This window comes from Haemaphysalis longicornis, unplaced genomic scaffold (genome assembly GCF_048455015.1).
Source record: "Haemaphysalis longicornis isolate Haplotype H1 unplaced genomic scaffold, Haemaphysalis longicornis Haplotype H1 scaffold_8, whole genome shotgun sequence".
Classification (NCBI taxonomy): Eukaryota; Metazoa; Arthropoda; class Arachnida; order Ixodida; family Ixodidae; genus Haemaphysalis; species Haemaphysalis longicornis.
In genome coordinates, this window is record NW_027526445.1 from 68,334,048 (window position 1) to 68,351,642 (window position 17,595).

At 48.4% G+C, this 17,595-nt stretch overlaps 1 long non-coding RNA gene across 1 annotated transcript; it reads right to left on the reverse strand.

Annotated features, from left to right (window-relative positions):
- Window positions 1–452: 452 nt before the first annotated feature.
- On the reverse strand, window positions 453–11,728 carry LOC144148794 (uncharacterized). Its single transcript, XR_013318062.1, has 5 exons — window positions 10,887–11,728; window positions 9,173–9,240; window positions 8,060–8,555; window positions 6,320–6,616; window positions 453–1,404 (listed from the first exon to the last, which is right to left on the reverse strand). It is a non-coding gene; the product is annotated as an uncharacterized LOC144148794 (long non-coding RNA).
- Between the last annotated feature and the right edge of the window lie 5,867 nt (window positions 11,729–17,595).

The window sequence follows — 17,595 nt, forward strand, 5'->3', positions numbered from 1 at the left end:
GCATTGGATTTCATGTCTTCTTCAAGCGCTGAGTTCAAGTTTCTTGCATGATAGGCAGTAGGCTTCTGCAGCCTATCCGCACTGTAATGTTATGTTCTGCTGCTACTTTCGTGTGCCGCGGTGTTTTTGAAGTGCCATTCTCTTTTTTTTTCGAGCCAATAAACAGAACAGTACAGTGGCGTCCAAAACAAGTGTGTGCGTGTATTCTGGAGCCTCCTAGCAGCGCGCAAAGTACCAAAAGAAACCTCAGTAAACACTACACGACGGCCGCAGTCGTGTCTTGACAAAATGCTGTGCTAAGTCCTATACGCGAAAACGATGTCTCTCTCTCTCTCTCACACAAACACACACACACAAACACACACAAGGGGGGGGGGGAGGTCCAACGCGCGCGCGGGGTTTACAGGTCATGCAGAAAGCGCCAATGCTTGCACAACCCAATGAAACGCAAAAAGGGCTATTGTAAATCTAAAAGACATCTACACAAGACGATTCGAACTGCTTAGAGACATCTTGGCGAAGAAGTTATTTATAAAAGCCGTCCTGAAGAAGTCTTGTAGCTGTGCTAACGCGACGCTTATAGCCGTCTATCTGGGTGCTTGCAAGACATCTACAGGACTTCTTGTAGGATGTCTCAGCACCTTCTTGTTGACGTCTATACAACTTCTTTTCAAGGAGTTTTAAGACCTTTTCAAGAGGTATCAGGAATTACGTTATCCGCGTTTACTCAGGGGCTCCTTCGTGGCACCCACTAAATTCTTTCTCTGTACACACAGGCTAGCCTGAAATATCGCTACGAGCTGTCCCCACAACTGACGCACCCAGCAGCTGCTTTTGGAACACCGACTCGACTGCCCGCTGTTCTCCGAATAAATATCTTTGCTTAAACTGGCACGCAGTTTAAAAGATACTTAATCGGAGAAGGGCTGGTCATTGCCGAGTGTTCTGGAAGCAACCACAGGGTGTGTTAATTGTTGACAGCTGGCAGCAACATCCACAACCGGCCTGTGTGAACAGAGAAAGCATCAAGCGGGCAGCACAACTGAAGGTGATGTTAGCACAACATAAATAGGGGGTATTCGCATAAACTCACAAGAATAGAGTTGCTTCATGCCAGCTAGGTCTCATTTCACATGTTTTGTGTCCTGTGTACAAAATGATAAATCAACCTGTAATCTTTTGAAAACCAAGCTTTATTTGTAGTGCAACATTTGGTATATGCATTAAAGTAGAAGGAATTACAGGAGAAAGCTCTCACAAAAAAAGGTAACCGTCAACCCGCTATATACTTGTAAACAGGGATGATAGCTTCATGTGGCAGTCATCAGCAGTCTGGCTTGTTCCCATGAAGCTGAGTGTCCTTGCTTCTTGCCTCCAGCCGTGTTGCCCGTGCCAGCAGGATGCCTGGGTAGAACACAAGGCACTGTGTCACTTACAATGTGTACCAGTAGTGAGCAGTGAAAGGCATCAGACAGACAGCTACTTATTAAATTTCGTTGATGCGAAAGCAAGCTAGACAAATGGTTCGTTGGGGCGAGGACTGTGTTGCACTGACTTCTCTGGCTAACTGATGGGGAATTGGAAATTTTTCGTCGAAACAGAAATTTCGTTGAAGCGGAGTTCGTTGTAGTGGGGTTCGACTGTATTATTGATGGGTATAGGTGCCAGAAAGCAAGTATAAGAATTAAGGTCGCAGTAATTTTTATCCTTTACCAAAATGAATGAATTTCCAGGAAGGCAGAAAGGAATGTGCACCAGCAGCTGTAAATTGTCACACCTAGGCATGGACACCAGTATGTCCACTCGTGTGGGGAGTGGGGGAGGGCATGACAGGCAGATAGAGAGAAGACAAAGGCACAAGGGGGTATTATGTTTTACGCGCCGACGCTACACAGGCGATGAGGTGCGCCATAGTGGAGGGCCCCAGATTAACATTTTGACCACCTGCACGGGATCTCGAGCACAAGGGCGTTTTTGCTTTCGACCTCCATCAGAAAAGCGGCCGCCACAATTGAGAAGCGAACCTGCGACCTCAGGCTCAGCTGAACGTCTTAGCCACTGACGGCGGGTTGTAGGGTATTAAAAGGACACCGAAGTGAATTTGTCAAGCTCCTGTCTTTTTGGCTTGAACTGCGTATAATGGCTCAAATAAACACACTTTTCATCATTTATCCTGTCGATAAGGCGGTATTTATTTTATGAGGCCTGAAAGGGGAAAAACTGCCATGCGCGTCTTAGGCAGCCACAGCAACTAAAGCAGTGACGTTCAAACAAGTTACTACGTAATTGGACAATGTCCAAGATTAGAATTCAAACCAGTTTGTTTCGGTTCTGTAAAATGCCGTATTTACTCGCATAATTTGCACACCCTTAAGTTTTGCTAGGTTTACAGAAACGACAAAGTTTTGCCAGATTTACAGAAACAGCGCCAAAATTGTGAATTTAGTATAGAAAATACCGCCCAAAAACAAATAAACCACTTAGTGCTATGGGATTTGAGCTTGCGAATTGCATAACAATATACCTAGTGCTCCAGATCACTCCGCCATAAGCCAGTGTCGGCAAGGGCATAAGTATAATGTATATAATGTATACCCAGTTCACATTTTTATCTAGGTTCAGCATTCCAAGCAGCCCGGACGACTATTTCTTGAATAGCGCTTCTGCAGTAAGCATCCCTCAAATTTTCACAAATACCTCACCTTTAGTGACTGCATTCCTTTAGCAGAAAAGCGTTCATAGATGTGTGATCATGCTGGTGACTGCTGTGCTAGTTCACCCAGCACAAAAAAGCGCTTCATGCACCCTGATTTTTCCCTGTATGGCAAGTTTCAGTTGACCTTATTTTCTTAGTACCTATATTAAGTAGAATAGAATGCAAGCTTGGGATAGTTGGTACATTCCGAAAAAGAAAACTGCGATTAAAACGAGGACACGAGAGAAGACGACTAGACACACAGGGCGCAGACTAGCAAGCGATTTTTTATTTGAGTGAAAAACACATCATGAAGGAAACTGTGATCTACACATGTGCGATAACCTAGGGCACAGGACTAAGATGAACAACCAAATCACACCCAAAAGTCCAGTCACGAAACGCAATCTTCGCCTTTTTTTCAGAATCGCGTACTGCAAAAATCTCCCTCCTGCGCGCACCCCTGTAATGCTTTGTAAATTCGCGTGCTTCGAGGCGTGGTGCACAGCCTTTGCAGTTCTTTACAGTGGGTGGCCAGGTTGCTGCCAGTAAAAGTGCGGAGGCTGTCGGCGTGTACCCTCAGTCGATCATTAATGCATCGGCCCGTTTAGCCAATGGTGTGATCATCCACTGGACAAGGGGGTTTTGTAGACGACGCATGCTTGAAAGTTAAAAAAGCACTTCTCATGTCTTTTCCAGCACCCCGCATGTCTATTTTCTTCGGTGTTTACATGCTTACACAACTTGTGTAGCTTGTTAGGTGCCGAAAAAACAACACTAACCCCCACCTTTTCCCTAGCTTTCTTGATCCTGGGCCCAACATTATGAACATAAGGTAAAACGGCCATCTTGTCGCCCTTGCCCCGTTCACACGTCGTCTTCTTGGTGCGTGACTCGACAAGAAGCTTCTCGCCAACTGCCAAGATAAGGTCGCAAGGAAACCCTGCTTCCTTCAGTCGCTCCACCTGTGAACAGAAACTCGCCTCAGCTTGGTGTGTGCACGAGCGTTGCAGCGCATTCCCGAGAGCTGACGTGAAGTGAAGCAGTCCTTTTTGGAATGAGGGGAATAGATCCAACACACATGGTCACAGTTCACCTTGGGCTCCATATCCAAAAACTGCATCAATCCCCCGACCGGTGCTTCTATTGTTTACGAAAAGACATTGAGGGTGGAACGAAAGAGTTCAAAACACTTCTTCAACTTGATGTGTAGTGCCCTCTGAATTGAGCTGCTACAGCACTAGGAAGTCGTCAACGAAGTGGAAAATCTTAATGACGTTAGTGCAGAGCAACGGAAGCAACTGACGAAGTTGTCGAAACGTGCGAGTACGAGGTCACTGAATATTGGGGCAAGACACGACCCTATACGTACGCTGTCTTTAGGAACATAGGAACGACTGCGCACCCCTTGAATTGGCTCAGCTCTGGTTGGGCCGCTGGCACCGTCGCAGAGTCACAACCGCCGGTTGTGCCAAATCCTTCGGGCCTCCGTATGAAAGATTCGGCACAACCGGCGGTTGTGACTCTGCGACGGTGCCAGCGGCCCAACCAGCTGAGCCAATTCAAGGGGTGTGCAGTCGTTCCTATGTTCCTAAGGACGGCGTATGTATAGGGTCGTGTCTTGCCCCAATATTCAGTGACCTCGTACTCGCACGTTTCAACAACTTCATCAGTTGCTTCCGTTGCTCCGCACTAACGTCATTAAGATTTTCCGCTTCGTTGACGACTTCCTAGTGCTGTAGCAGCTCAATCCAGAGGGCACTACACATCAAGTTGAAGAAGTGTTTTGAACTCTTTCGCTCCACCCTCAATGTCTTTTCGTAAACAATAGAAGCACCGGTCGGGGGATTGATGCAGTTTTTGGATATGGAGCCCAAGGTGAACTGTGACCATGTGTGTTGGATCTATTCCCCTCGATCCAAAAAGGACTGCTTCACTTCACGTCAGCTCTTGGGAATGCGCTGCAGCGCTCGTGCACACACCAAGCTGAGGCAAGTTTCTGTTCACAGGTGGAGCGACTGAAGGAAGCAGGGTTTCCTTGCGACCTTATCTTGGCAGTTGGCAAGAAGCTTCTTGTCGAGTCACGCCCCAAGAAGACGAGGTGCGAACGGGACAAGGGCGACAAGATGGCCGTTTTATCTTACGTCCACAATGTTGGGTACAGGATCAAGAAAGCTAAGGAAAAGGTGGGGGTTCGTGTTGTTTTTTCGGCACCTAACAAGCTACACAAGTTGTGTAAGCGTGTAAACTCTGAAGAAAATAGACATGCGGGGTGCCGGAAAAGACACGAGAAGCGCTTTGTTAACTCTTCTTGAACCACGCGGTTTTAAAACTTAGACAAGGGAAGAGCACACAAGGACGGGACTCGCGCTTTGCCCCGTCCTTGTGTGCTCTTCCCTTGTCTAAGTTTTAGAACAGCGCGGTTTAAGAAGATGTATAACCAACTAGCCCCCGTTTTAGCCTTGCTTTTTTAACTGTCAAGCTGCGTCGTCTACGAAACACCCTTGTCTTGTGGGTGATCGTACATTGGCCAAATGGGCCGATGCATTAATGATTTACTGAGGGTACACGCCGACAGCCTCCGCACTTTTACCGGCAGCAACCTGGCCACCAACTGTAAAGACTGCAAAGGCTGTGCGCCACGCCTCAAAGCATGCAAAGTGACAAAGCGTTACAGGAGTGCGTGCAGCAAGGAGATTTTTGAAGCGTACGCGATTCTGAAAATCAAGGCGAAGATTGCGTCAGTTCACCGTCAGTGTCCCTACTAAGCACCGAGATCGCGTATCATAACGGGACTCTTGGGGGTGATTTTTAGTGTCCTTGGACTACCCCGGCACTCACCTTGTTTGTTTATGTGCGAAGCGATTGCACATGCCTAGTGTAGGGTTCTTTGCCCCCCGTGTTGCGCTCAGTCTTTTGGCTGTGGTTTTGGTTGTTTACCTTTGTTCTGTGCCCTAGGTTACCGCAGTTTCCTTCATGATGTGTTTTTCACTAAAATAAAAAATCACTTGCTAGTCTGCACCCTATGTGTCTATTTGTCTTCTCTTGTGTCCTTGTTTTATGTGCAGTTTTCTTTTTTGTACATTTATTAACTTTGATAAAGCTTCTCCCACCTTCAATTGGCCTTTGATTTTTTTCACTAGCATACCAGTCAGCGGAGCGTCGCATGTGTGGAGTGAGTTAAAACAGAATACAGTCTACAAACTAACAAACTAAAGGCAGATATTTCCAGGCACAAACAGGTCATGGCTTAGTTTCAACTGAGCAAACAAATTAAGACAACCCGCTGGCGGCCAGAAGACTATACGCTGGACCGACTGACTCTGTCGGAGGGTCGGCGAGCTGCACAGTAGTGCAGCCAAACCATCTTGTTTTGATGTCACACAAAATGTCAGGAAATCAGCAAGAAGGATGCGGAGGAAGGCCGCATTTTTTAATTGATTATTTCTACCGAATAAATTCACGTAAATGCCGCGAGTGGTGAAAATATGGCCTAGAGACTCCAGACTACAATTCGCACTAGTATTCCTGCAATATTTACAAATCACTTCAGTGACGCTTAAAAAGGGGTATTAAAAAAGACGCACACACACATGCACAAGAGAAGATAACAATCAAACAAACCCTCAGTTCCTCAATGTTGTTCCAAATCAACCGGGCTGGGAGGCGAGGCATGGGGATGACTCCTGAGGCATCCAGGTAGGAGCCCAGGACCTTGTGGACTTTGTCCTGCTCCCTGGCACAGCCCGGCAGCAACAGCAGCTGGTCCAGCAGCCGAAGATTCCGCCGTGAGGCCAGCAGCTCGCCTCCCTGTTGTTAAATCTGGCCACTCTCCATGGCCAGCAGGCAGGGCTGTCAGCCACCTCCAGGTGGTGTTTCTCTGCTTGGAACCCACATGGGGCACAGGACGGCTGAGAGCTGCTGGAAGGGGAGGAAAACAACTAAGAGGAGCCCCAAAAGCAGCATCCTGGGCACACAGAAATGTTTAAACAAGTAAAATGCCTTCGGTACAGACGAGTTTCTGCCGCACAGACGTCTTTTAACAGTGACTATGAAATGCCTCAGGACAAGCACCAAAAGAGTTCATGCGATGTGTACATACACCACATGAGCCAACAGATCATGAAGGAACTTGGCTTTCATTTAAAAAACGACTATCGGGGTAGCATTCAATTCGGTAGGCTACAGAACGTTTCATGAAACCAGAATGAACGAAACACAGTCACTTAGTAGACAGTTTGATGTACACGAAAACAACATCCTGAAGCTAAAACGACTACATGGCAATAAAACACAATATGACAAGATTCCCTGAAAACACCTTTGAGCTTATTTACGTAAGCTGAAAATGTAACGAAACAAAACAGACACTTGCGCTAAACCCACGTTTCTCTGGTTAAATATGCATGAAAGTAGAACTATCGTGACAGGTCCAAAGTTGTTTTTTGTGCCATTTTGTCCAGTGCTGCCACCATTCTAGCTTTACCCTCAGGTAAAAGAGACTGCCCACTTTCGACACACCTGCAGCTCTTGGACTTTATGTCGAGGCTAATTAGATGCTCCGTATTCGCCACCATGTTATTTTTGTGGTCTCCACTTCTTGCTGGAGCCTGTCTCGGGCATCATGACTAGGACCAGCCTTGGCTGGGTCAAGACACCACTGCTTAGCTGCCTGAGCTTTTCAGCCACAATGCGCTCTTGGCAGTCTTTGCTCGATGTTTGTACTGCTCTCAAAACCTCTGGTGTCACATTGAAGTGACTTGCATCTCCGTCAAAGCGCTTGAAGAACGAAACAATGTGCCTGATGCCATGAACAGTTTGTATCGCACACTGAGCCCTTTCATTAAGGTGCTGGCAGTTCTTATTGAAGCCCATTTCCCCAACCGCTTTTCTATGTGGAATGCACAGCAATGCCTTCACTAGCCAAGCCAAGAGAGGGAATTTGGTTTTGTTCTTAGCCTCCTTCTTCTCAAAACTCTGCTGCCAATACTCGTTAATTCGTGTAGACGGATCTGATCAACATGTTCAAGCTGGACGAGCATGTATTCATCCATCAAAGTCAATTCATCGGTTAGATCACTTGCAGCACCCTAAAATGAGCTCTAGAGGACTTTTCTTTCCTCAGCTGTGGGCTTAAGAAGCGCAGGCTCTGCAAAATGAAAGGCAGTCGTGCAGAAGGCACTCAGCACATTTTATGTAAAAACTTCCTTCCACTTCATTTTACGTAAAAGATGCCTTCAACGCCCGTGGCGTAAAGGACTCCTCCCACCAGAGCCAACACATTGCGGAAACCTGGCGAAACGAAGCTTCGGCACAAGATTGGCGCAGATTGCTTGAAATGAAGAAGGATGTAGCAGGATTTACCTTTCGGCACGGTTCGGCGCAGATATCACATCACTGGTTCGTTGCCCTTGAGCTCCCTGTGTCTGGGCTCCCACTGCGGCCGCAGCCAGGCGCCCCGATACAGCACTCCATGCACCACGAGTGAGCACAAGTCGCCCTCCGTATGCGCAGCAGGGCAACCCGGGAGTAGCATTGCAGGGCACAGCACTGGGGTCAGGTCCAGGCTGACACCCACCAGCTCGTCTGTGGCTGAGGATACAGCACACTACAGCAGCGCCTGCCGGGTGACCTCCCCTAGCATGGCGCCTGCTGAGGCCGAGCCCTGTCGCTGCCGCACAGAGCCGCCCGAATAGGCCAGGGTGTGGCCCTTCAGGTCATCTCGGACGATGGCCCAGGCCAGCTGAGCTGCCCACAGTGGGGCCGTCTGTTGTTTGCTGCGCTTGCCCAGGATTTCCAGTTGCACCTCGGCCACCAGAGCAGGAGACCAACCAGGGCCCTCCCATCCAGAGGCCACCACCTGGGACATTTTATGATTACTGGACCAATAGGTGCAAATAGCAGTTCGGAAGGGGAAAACACGCATTTACCTTAGGAAATAGGATATAACGGTGTGATAAACATTGCTAAGCCACAAGTGACAAAGCTCTGAGGTTTGCAAGCCCGTCGAATTGCCCTGCAGCTGGCTAAACAGCAACCACTTGATCTCCCAGGTACGACGCTGAAATTGAAGCCTTTGTCATCTCCTGCCCTAACATCATTTTGACGCCCCTTTAAGCCACTCTAGAGTACATATAACAACCTAGGACAACCCAATGAACGTAGTTATAAATATTCCTAGGTGAAACCTGAAGACAAGAAAACTAGACACAAGGGCAGCTCTATGCAAAGCGGTAACATGAAGGGCAGTGAGCACAAATTGCACAGCTTCTCTCTCATTTAGTGCACACAAAGTGCATACCACATCCTGCCAAAACCTGATGCACCCAGCATAACCAGTTAATTGCACTGTAAACACATCATGGGTCTGCAAGGAAAATTCCAATTGCAACATCAGCTATACACAAAAAGTGGTTACCTTCTGTAAATGAGAAACGTCCTAATTGACCCTGTGCAAGCGCGGCTTGGCCTACTCACACATGGACAGGTTGATCAGCGACACCTCCTTGGTAGCTTTGTTGACATCCAGGGCTTGAAAAGGCGCCCTGAACGCACCGACCAGATGCCGGCAAAAATGCGAGATAATAAGGTGTACACAACTAAAGCACTGAGAATTAAAGCAGTTTGAAACTTAAGGTAAGCAAAACTTATCTCGAGGTAAACAAGGATGCAGAGGGGTTTTACTACTCTAACATGAAAATATCCTACTGCACAAGGACAAAAAAGAAGTCAAAAGCTCATTCACCGGCCTTTGCCTGTGAATGAGCTTATCTTATTCAAAAATCTCAAACCTGCTACAGTGAAAGGCTTGGAATGAATAAAACTCTAGGGCAGTGCCTTGAACATGCACACAATATTTTGGGAAGGTCTGGTACTACTCATAACTCAAATGTGAGTTAGCAGAAGAAAACTAAAATATGTCAGACACTAGCAATACCATTGCAAACTTTCTCCATAAACAAACGTTTGCAGCTAGATAATATGCCATTCTCCTTTTGTCATACTGTTTTATGTGACAGGAGACAACTAAAATGGAACAAGTAGTAAGGCAAATGTGCAGTCTATTAGCTTCATTTTTAGCTCAGACAGAAATTTACTAAATATGCCCATCATGAATATCTGAAGACAACTGATCACATCAACAATAAATGCAGCATGGAGATATGGTAACGGTCAGTGGCAATGCAAATTGTCTTAAATTGGCCCCACTCCAGCTTTATTTTTGGTCCAGATTACAAAATCGCACGACATGCATTTCATACGGGTTTTTGGAAACAGATGGTGTATTAACTCCAACAATTTGTGTTCAGAATAACGAATATTCCTCCGTCATTTCCATTGTTTTCTTTGGAGTTATGAGTAGGATTATTGTATTGTTGAGTTTTAGTTTGCGGACGCACCATAATGCGCAACAATTGTCTAGTATTTGTAATGTCCATACGCTAAACTGTGCTCTTAAACGCACTGACCTATGTAGGATTTTATCACATCAAAGGGACCTTACAAACGATTTCTGATTCAGTCTCTGTAGTCACATGCGTTATCTACTGGCTATTTTCCGGAATCTGTGAGAAACATTGCGTACATGCGGACTTACTGCAAACTTCTTGCTTTTTTTTTTGTTAGTGTCATCTTGGTAGCAGTGACAACAGACAATGAGTGGAGCCTGGAAGAAACTACAACTCTGTCCTCTCAACGTGTTCTCAGACGCTTTCTTTTACTATTATTTCTTCTCGGCCAGTGCGTCATATATAATCTGAGAATGTGAGCGAAAAACAAGAAAAACGGGGTTACAGCATGAAAGGCGCCAACTATAAAAAAAAGTACAGTTGCTCCCCCCCCCCATTTTGCCTTAATAGGGTATTTACATTGCACTCCATCGTTGTGCTGTGACATCACCGAAATTTATGAAAGTTTTGTGCATCACTAGTCCATAAAGGCTCAGCGCGAGCTCGGCTGATAGCCTGTGCATTCGTTGTACTGCTTGTACCATTTCAACAGTTTTCTTTAACGAGAAAGGTAATGCCAAAAGTTTGCAAGCCAAAGCGTGTACTTCTTCACAAATTGTGATGCTGGGCACCGGCGTGTGCTGCGCACAGAATTCGCCAAACTACGGTACTGTGCAGTGATAGCTCATTAACGACGACCGCAAGAAACTCTGCTACTACTTATCACGCTAGTAGCTACTCACCTTTGTTCGTGCCGAGTCGTTTCCGGACGCTTGGGGAACCGTGGCAGTCTTCACGCATACAAAGGCTTGAGCAAGGTATTTTGGAGATGCATTTAAAACACCATTTACCTATTTACTCTCTCAAAAGCATTTTTTTTGTGCGCAAACAACCTTACAAACGCAAGAGCAACTTTTAGGAACGACAAACGCGACCAACGGTTGTTATGTTTGAAATTTGAATTGAAGCGACAGAGGAACCCCTGGTGCCCTGGTGGTGCTGAAAGCTACTACCACAAATGCATAAACTAAAAAGTAAAATATTTTCGCTTAATAAAAAGCAAAAAACGTTTTATAAGCCAAGTTTTTTTTTAAATCCAACAAATTACTCTTTTATTACAATGTTTAACGGCTTTTTATCTTTTTTTTTGAGTGAGCACTCAGCGCGCGCTTTTTGAAGTTTGCAGCGGTTCGGTTCTACAATTTTGGATTGAATCAATTGGAGTTTCGCCTGTCAAAATGCTTCTTTAAGTCTTCGGTACTTTGCCCATGCGTTATCGGGCACTCTGCCTATCTTCGGCACAGTGTGGAGCAAGGAAGCAACGAGTTATTTTCCAGAAAGGTGGAATAGGGTCGTCTGCTTCGCTGAACGCTAGCGAGCCTTTTTGGTAGAAAATAACTTTCGCTATCCCAAATGTTCCCAGTTGGGTGCATAGCTGTTCATTTTTTTAGCTCCGGAAGATGCTGCTTGATGTGTGAATTGTGAACGCCAGCCTAGGCCATAATCACTAGCTAATCACTAGCGCCACCTTTAGTGCTATTACGCCGACGCAGCGCAGCTCCAGCCCAAGCGAGGTCTGGGACGCGCTCGTTAGTGCGCGTGGTTCAACCAGGTTCAACTCCACAGTTGCACAAAACATTGCAGTCCGATTCGCCTCGCCATGCCTCTTCAATGCTCCAGCCTTCACGCCAGCCCTCACATCTTGCGCAGTCGATGCCCGAGCCTATGTGCAACCACGCAGCCACGCAAGTACGCCAACGCTGTAACTAAGCCGGCCTTCGCCGTTGGACCAGTGCGCCATTTTGTCTTCCTCGCCCAAGCGTTTTGCACCGTTCACTCGCTTGCCTCCTTGTGCGCGTCTGCGCTCTCTTGCTGGCGGACGCTCCAGCAAGATTGTGTTTTGTGTGTGACCGCCTGCGTGTATCCGGCTCGGCGGCATATCATGCCGGGCATTGTGTGGGAGCGGCTCGTCTCAGTGACAATGTCGCGCCTATTCATCGACCTCATACGGAAAGAATTGGCACGGCGACAGCTGGACACAGCCGGTTTCAAAGAAGAGATAATTCGGCGACTGGAAGCCGACATTCGGCAGCAGCATGAAGCTAGCCCCCCGGTTGAACCGAAGGCTTCTGCCTCGTCCGCCGCGGTGCCTTTGACGCTAGACCCAGCCACGGTACTTAACCTTGCCAGACACAGTGCCAAAGACTGCCTGCAACATGATCCGTTGCCTTTGCCAGAGCAGCCGCCATGGCAAGTGTTAGTAGCCCAAACATTGCCCTCACGAAGTGCCCCTGTCGCATGACACCGTCGCATCCGACGCGGTGTTCGCGCGCCATCATCCCAATATTCCATCGTCCCGCTTCGCAGCCAGCCCACTCCCAGCCAGCACGCAGTTATAAAAGGTACATTGGCCGAACACAGAGCTGTTTTTGCTTGCCACAGCGATGATCTTGACCATATCATTGATAGGAAGCTCCGTGTTTACCTGCTAGCGTGTTGCCCTACAGTCGGCGCTCATACCGGTACGATGGAGAAGGCAAGCAGTTCCTGAAAACTCGGGGGCCCTAATGAACCATGGCTTTTAAGGGGAATGTAATGAGCTACAATCAAAGCCATCATCCGTGCCTTGCTCATCGCAGCCAAGCAGCCGCTAACTCTACAGCTTCTGTGCGAATTCAAAACGAGTAAAGGCTACGAGCTTCCATTCAAACAGTACGGCGTCTGTGGCCCCTCCGCTTCCTTCTGAGCCTCCCGGATGCCGTATGCTTGACACGGGTGGGTGGCGAAACCAAGTTCTGTCAGGCCAATTCTCACAAAGGAAGTCAAGCACATACAGAATTGCTTCAACAGCCAGAAAGAGGTCATACCGTTGGTGAACCACCTGCCAACTACTTTCAGCCCAGCCAACAGCAAGCCCAGCATGCCGAAAACTTTGTCCATGGACAGAAAAAGGGAAGAACGCTCGTGAGCCAGCCACCTACAGGTTCCAAGCCCGTCAACAGCGCCAACCAGGCGCGAGCTGTGCAGCAGCCAACGCCCAACTCGAGCCATCTGTGGTACCATAAGAGATTAAGGACAACTTGTGCCGCACCTGGCTGACCACTTCGTGAGTGGCATCGATGTACTTCAGCTGGACAAAAGCCCATGCCTGAAAGTTTTTGCAGCAGCACCGACCATTCAGCATTTGGCTACAAGACGAGCAAGGACTTCCTGCGTAGCAATTGTGGCATACTGTGTGCCACATGCAGCTCCATGAGACTGTTTGAGAGGGTGTCGGCAACCTCCTGTCCAAGGACAACTGGCACGCCTTTCACGAACCTCGAAGCCAAGGCTAAGGCCCTTACCATGCTTCAGTGTGCATGAAACTGCCAGTGCAAGGAAGCAGGACAGTGTAGACTCACCTCTGCAGTCAGTACAGCCACAGCTTAAACGGTACAATGCGCTTGTTGGCTGTCTAGCCACCTAGATGACTTGGTGCACGAGTGAAGCGTGCGGCAGTGTTTCCCCCGCGTGTATGAGTGTTGTGCCTGTTGTGGACAATGTGCGGATATTACTGTCCACGAGACGTGGTCAACCAAACTGGTGGGGCGGGGTGCGAGCAGCCAGCCACATGTGCTGTAGTCATTGGGGGATCACTAGCATCACCTTCAGTGCCATCACGCCACGCAGCTCCAGGCCCATTCGAGGTCTGGGACATGCTTGCTTGTTTGTGCTTCATTTGTGCCCGCCTCCGGTGTGGTCAATCGTGTTGTATAATGTTCAAATAAATGCGTTCCTTTAAATAACTCCCATTCGCCTCGCCATGCCACCTGAATGCCCCAGCCTCCACGCCCAGCCCTCACAGTACCGCATACGGTGCAATTCATGAATTGCGAGGAGGACCAGAGATAGCGCAAATAAAAGTAATGTGGTTTTAGCAGCACAATATTTACAACAATCGAGGCCTAAACCTAAAAAATAGCCGCAGTGATTTCATTGAATCGGCAGATTTGAAGATCCACGCCGGGTAAAATGGATCACAAAAAGAATCTGGCTTGGATGTTTTTAAAAAAGCATAGTAGAGATAAAAAATGGAGGTGATTTCTTGCTGAATGGATGTCGGGATTTTTTACTATAGAAGTGTAGAGCATGTGTGTGTTTAATTTTGTTTTGAGATGGGGCGTGTTCAGACGTATTTAAGCACAAATGTCAAGGAAAGCATTTCTAGTAAATTTATCATGAGTGGTTTTCAAAGTTTCAAGACGCGTAACAAACAAATAGGCTCGGGTAACACTTCTTTACCATGTCTCCAGATAAACCTCCCTCAAGCGACGTTTTTAAAACCTCTTGGTGTAGCATATGCTTGTGTTGTTCTCAGCAAGACATCTTTTACACGTTTACAAGTAAACTTCTCGAAACTGCTAGCGGTAAACGTTTGCAAGATGTCTTCACGTAGAGGTAGACGATTGTAGCTGTTTCAGGCTGTTTCAAGACGTCTTCAAGACAACTTGTGTTTCATGGGACTGCCCGAGTTAATCGCTTCGTTTACGCCGCCCTTCATTTTAAGTTTTACACTGTAAACGAAGCGCTTTCAGCTCAACTTTATCGTGATCAAGAAAATCTGCTTGCCGCTGGCTACACCCGCTAATGTAATGTAACTATGCTACGTCCCGCCGTGTCTCTCAGTGTTTTTCGTGTTTTTTTTTGTTTTTTTTTTCATTGCAATCAGGGTCAGCTAGGCACCGAGGAAAGCGTGCGCGCGTACTCTGAAGCCTCCTAGCAGCGCGCAAAGTAAACACAACACTGAGCCAAGAAGACATTGCAGTGCTACCGTCTCAGGGGACGTGCGCTGCGTCTCATGTTCTCGATACGCAAACACGTACCCGCCAGCGCTCGCGCGTTCCACAGACCAAGCAAGAAACGCAAATGCTGGAGGAGTTAACTGCATAATTGTTTCGTTGATTTTGGCATTGAAGTCGCTCTCCTCTGCACAAGCAGTGGTGCGCGCACCCGTCATGTGTACAAGTGGCGCGCGAGGCATTTTCAAAGCGCCGAAAAGAGTTGTGCCGCGCCTCCGGCAGATGGCGACAGGGTGAAGCGCACCGCTCTGCAGCCGTCCTTCGGCGTCCAGCCCGCGCCAGTCGTTCCCCCGCAGTGTGTTGGCGGACGCGTAAGTCGGATCTCTGCAACGGCTGCCCCAATCGCGCCATGCAACTAGAAGAAACGCGCTCCCTGACTGTGCACTTTTGCTTCCGCCGCGACCGAGTTGTTCGAGCCGCGTCTGCCATCGTCATTTCGTTGCAACGCGACTGCTAACACCCGGCGACAATGCAGGCCACTCGTCTACATCTTCCATCGTCGTTTCCTTGCAACGCGAGTGCTAACACCCGGCGACACTGCAGGCCGCTCGTCTACATAAGCAGCTGTCGCGCTGCGAGCCTGTTTTCACTTAGTGGTTTGCCCGCGTCCCAATCTCTGCGTTTGCATGTGCGTAAGTGTTTGCTTTGTACTATGGTGGTGTGTGATCATTATTTATGTATGGTGTGTTTTTCTGTTTCTTTTTTTGCTTTTGCCGTGTGTTTACTAGCGAGAAATGCGTGGTGCGGCTCGCTGCCGTATCTTGGGACGCGCCGCGTCTTTCCGCAATCGTGCGTAACTGTACTCGTTGAGCGAGCGCATTTCTGCTTGCGACAAGCTTTTTTGCTAATCGCTAGCGGTCGCCTGCGCGTTGAATGTACAGAGAACATACAAACGAGTGACCGCGTGCCCTGCGGTGAAGCTCGACACGTGGCGAAGGCCGCCGCGGGGCGAGTGCCGGCTGCCAATGTTTGGGCTCGCCTTGTGGCCACCGTTTTGCTCGTGTTGTGTTGCGCGTCGGAGACTAATTAGAAAGTTAATAACGCTATCGCTTCTCGGCCTTTTGGCTAATATCAAATGTGTAGTGCGGGGCCAGCAGCCGCCTCGACGGGCCGAGGAAGTACAACGCTAACACCCGCTCAGGGGCATCCACGTCTTCCATGATGCTTAACAGTGTTCTCAACGCCAGGAGCTTCCCCATTGTCTCAAAACGCGGGATATCTATGCCCCCCAGACGGCTCGGAAATCTAACTGCATCCCTAGCTAGTCTTTCCGTACCATCCTCCCAGAAAAACCCAAAGACTGCCCTTGTGAGTCTCTGTGTCGTCTGGCCCTGCGGGGGCATCATCCGGGCAGCGTACAAGAACTTTGGAACTAGTATACACTTGATAAGATACACTTTTTCGTTTAGTGAAAAATGCAACCTCCACGCACACGCGCACAATACTCCCGCACCCAAACAGTCGGCACTGCACACACCACATACCGCTTGTTCAGTTTGCCTACGCTTTAACTCCATGATGAGGCGAGCTCTTCCTCGGGGACCTCTGTGCCTTTTTCTTCTTCTTTGTTGCTTCTGCCAACGTGTCGTCGCTTGACCGTGTTCGCTTTGTTTCGCTGGTTGCCGTTGCTTCCATATCTGAGTCTTCACTAAGGTGGAGTATTGAGTAGGATGGTATCTTATTGCTGTAAGTGATTGATTACAGTCCAGGCAAAGAAGTTGTCGTGTCAGTGTAAGGGGCACCGACAGACATACCCAGCTAGCATGTGTACATGACACTCGGTTCAATCCCCAACAATCCCAGTGAAACTCGGATACAACACCACTCACGGGTACTCTGACAATCGACAATGCACAAAAAAGAGTCTCATCCGGGGGGGCACCCCATATGATCTGCTCAAGTAGGCTCTGTTCTAAGATACACTTTGTTACGTAAAATAACAGGGGAAGGCGCTGGCTCACGTGCTGTCGCTTCCGGCTGGGGTCTTTAGTTCGCAGCGGTGCGGGAGGTAGTGAGTCCGAGGGCACTATCACGGTTGAGTTTGGCAGGTTCCCGTAACACCGCACCAGTTCAGGCTCTCTTTGCTGGCGGCTGAAGTTCTGACTTTGGTCCGTACATGTGGTGGGCCTCCTTGGTGAAGCCACAGCACTCCACGCACACGCGCACAATACTCCCGCACCCAAACAGTCGGCACTGCACACACCACACACCGCTTGTTCAGTTTGCCTACACTTTAACTCCATGATGAGGCGAGCTCTTCCTCGGGGACCTCTGTGCCTTTTTCTTCTTCTTTGTTGCTTCTGCCAACGTGTCGTCGCTTGACCGTGTTCGCTTTGTTTCGCAGGTTGCCGTTGCTTCCATATCTGAGTCTTCACTAAGGTGGAGTTCTTTATCGACTCCCTCCCAGTGAGGCCACTCGGGTGAGTTGGGAGCCTTTCCGTCTGCTCTTGGGTTGGTTACTTCCTTGGGTTCCGTGGTATCTGACTGTTTGTCTTTTTCTTTTTCGGGCTGAGGTGATGCCTCGAGGGGCTTGTTTTGACTGTTGGCAGCACCTACAGCTGGGACTGAGATGCTGTCGTTGTTGGCCGTGGGCTGCTGCGAGGGCGCGCTGGGA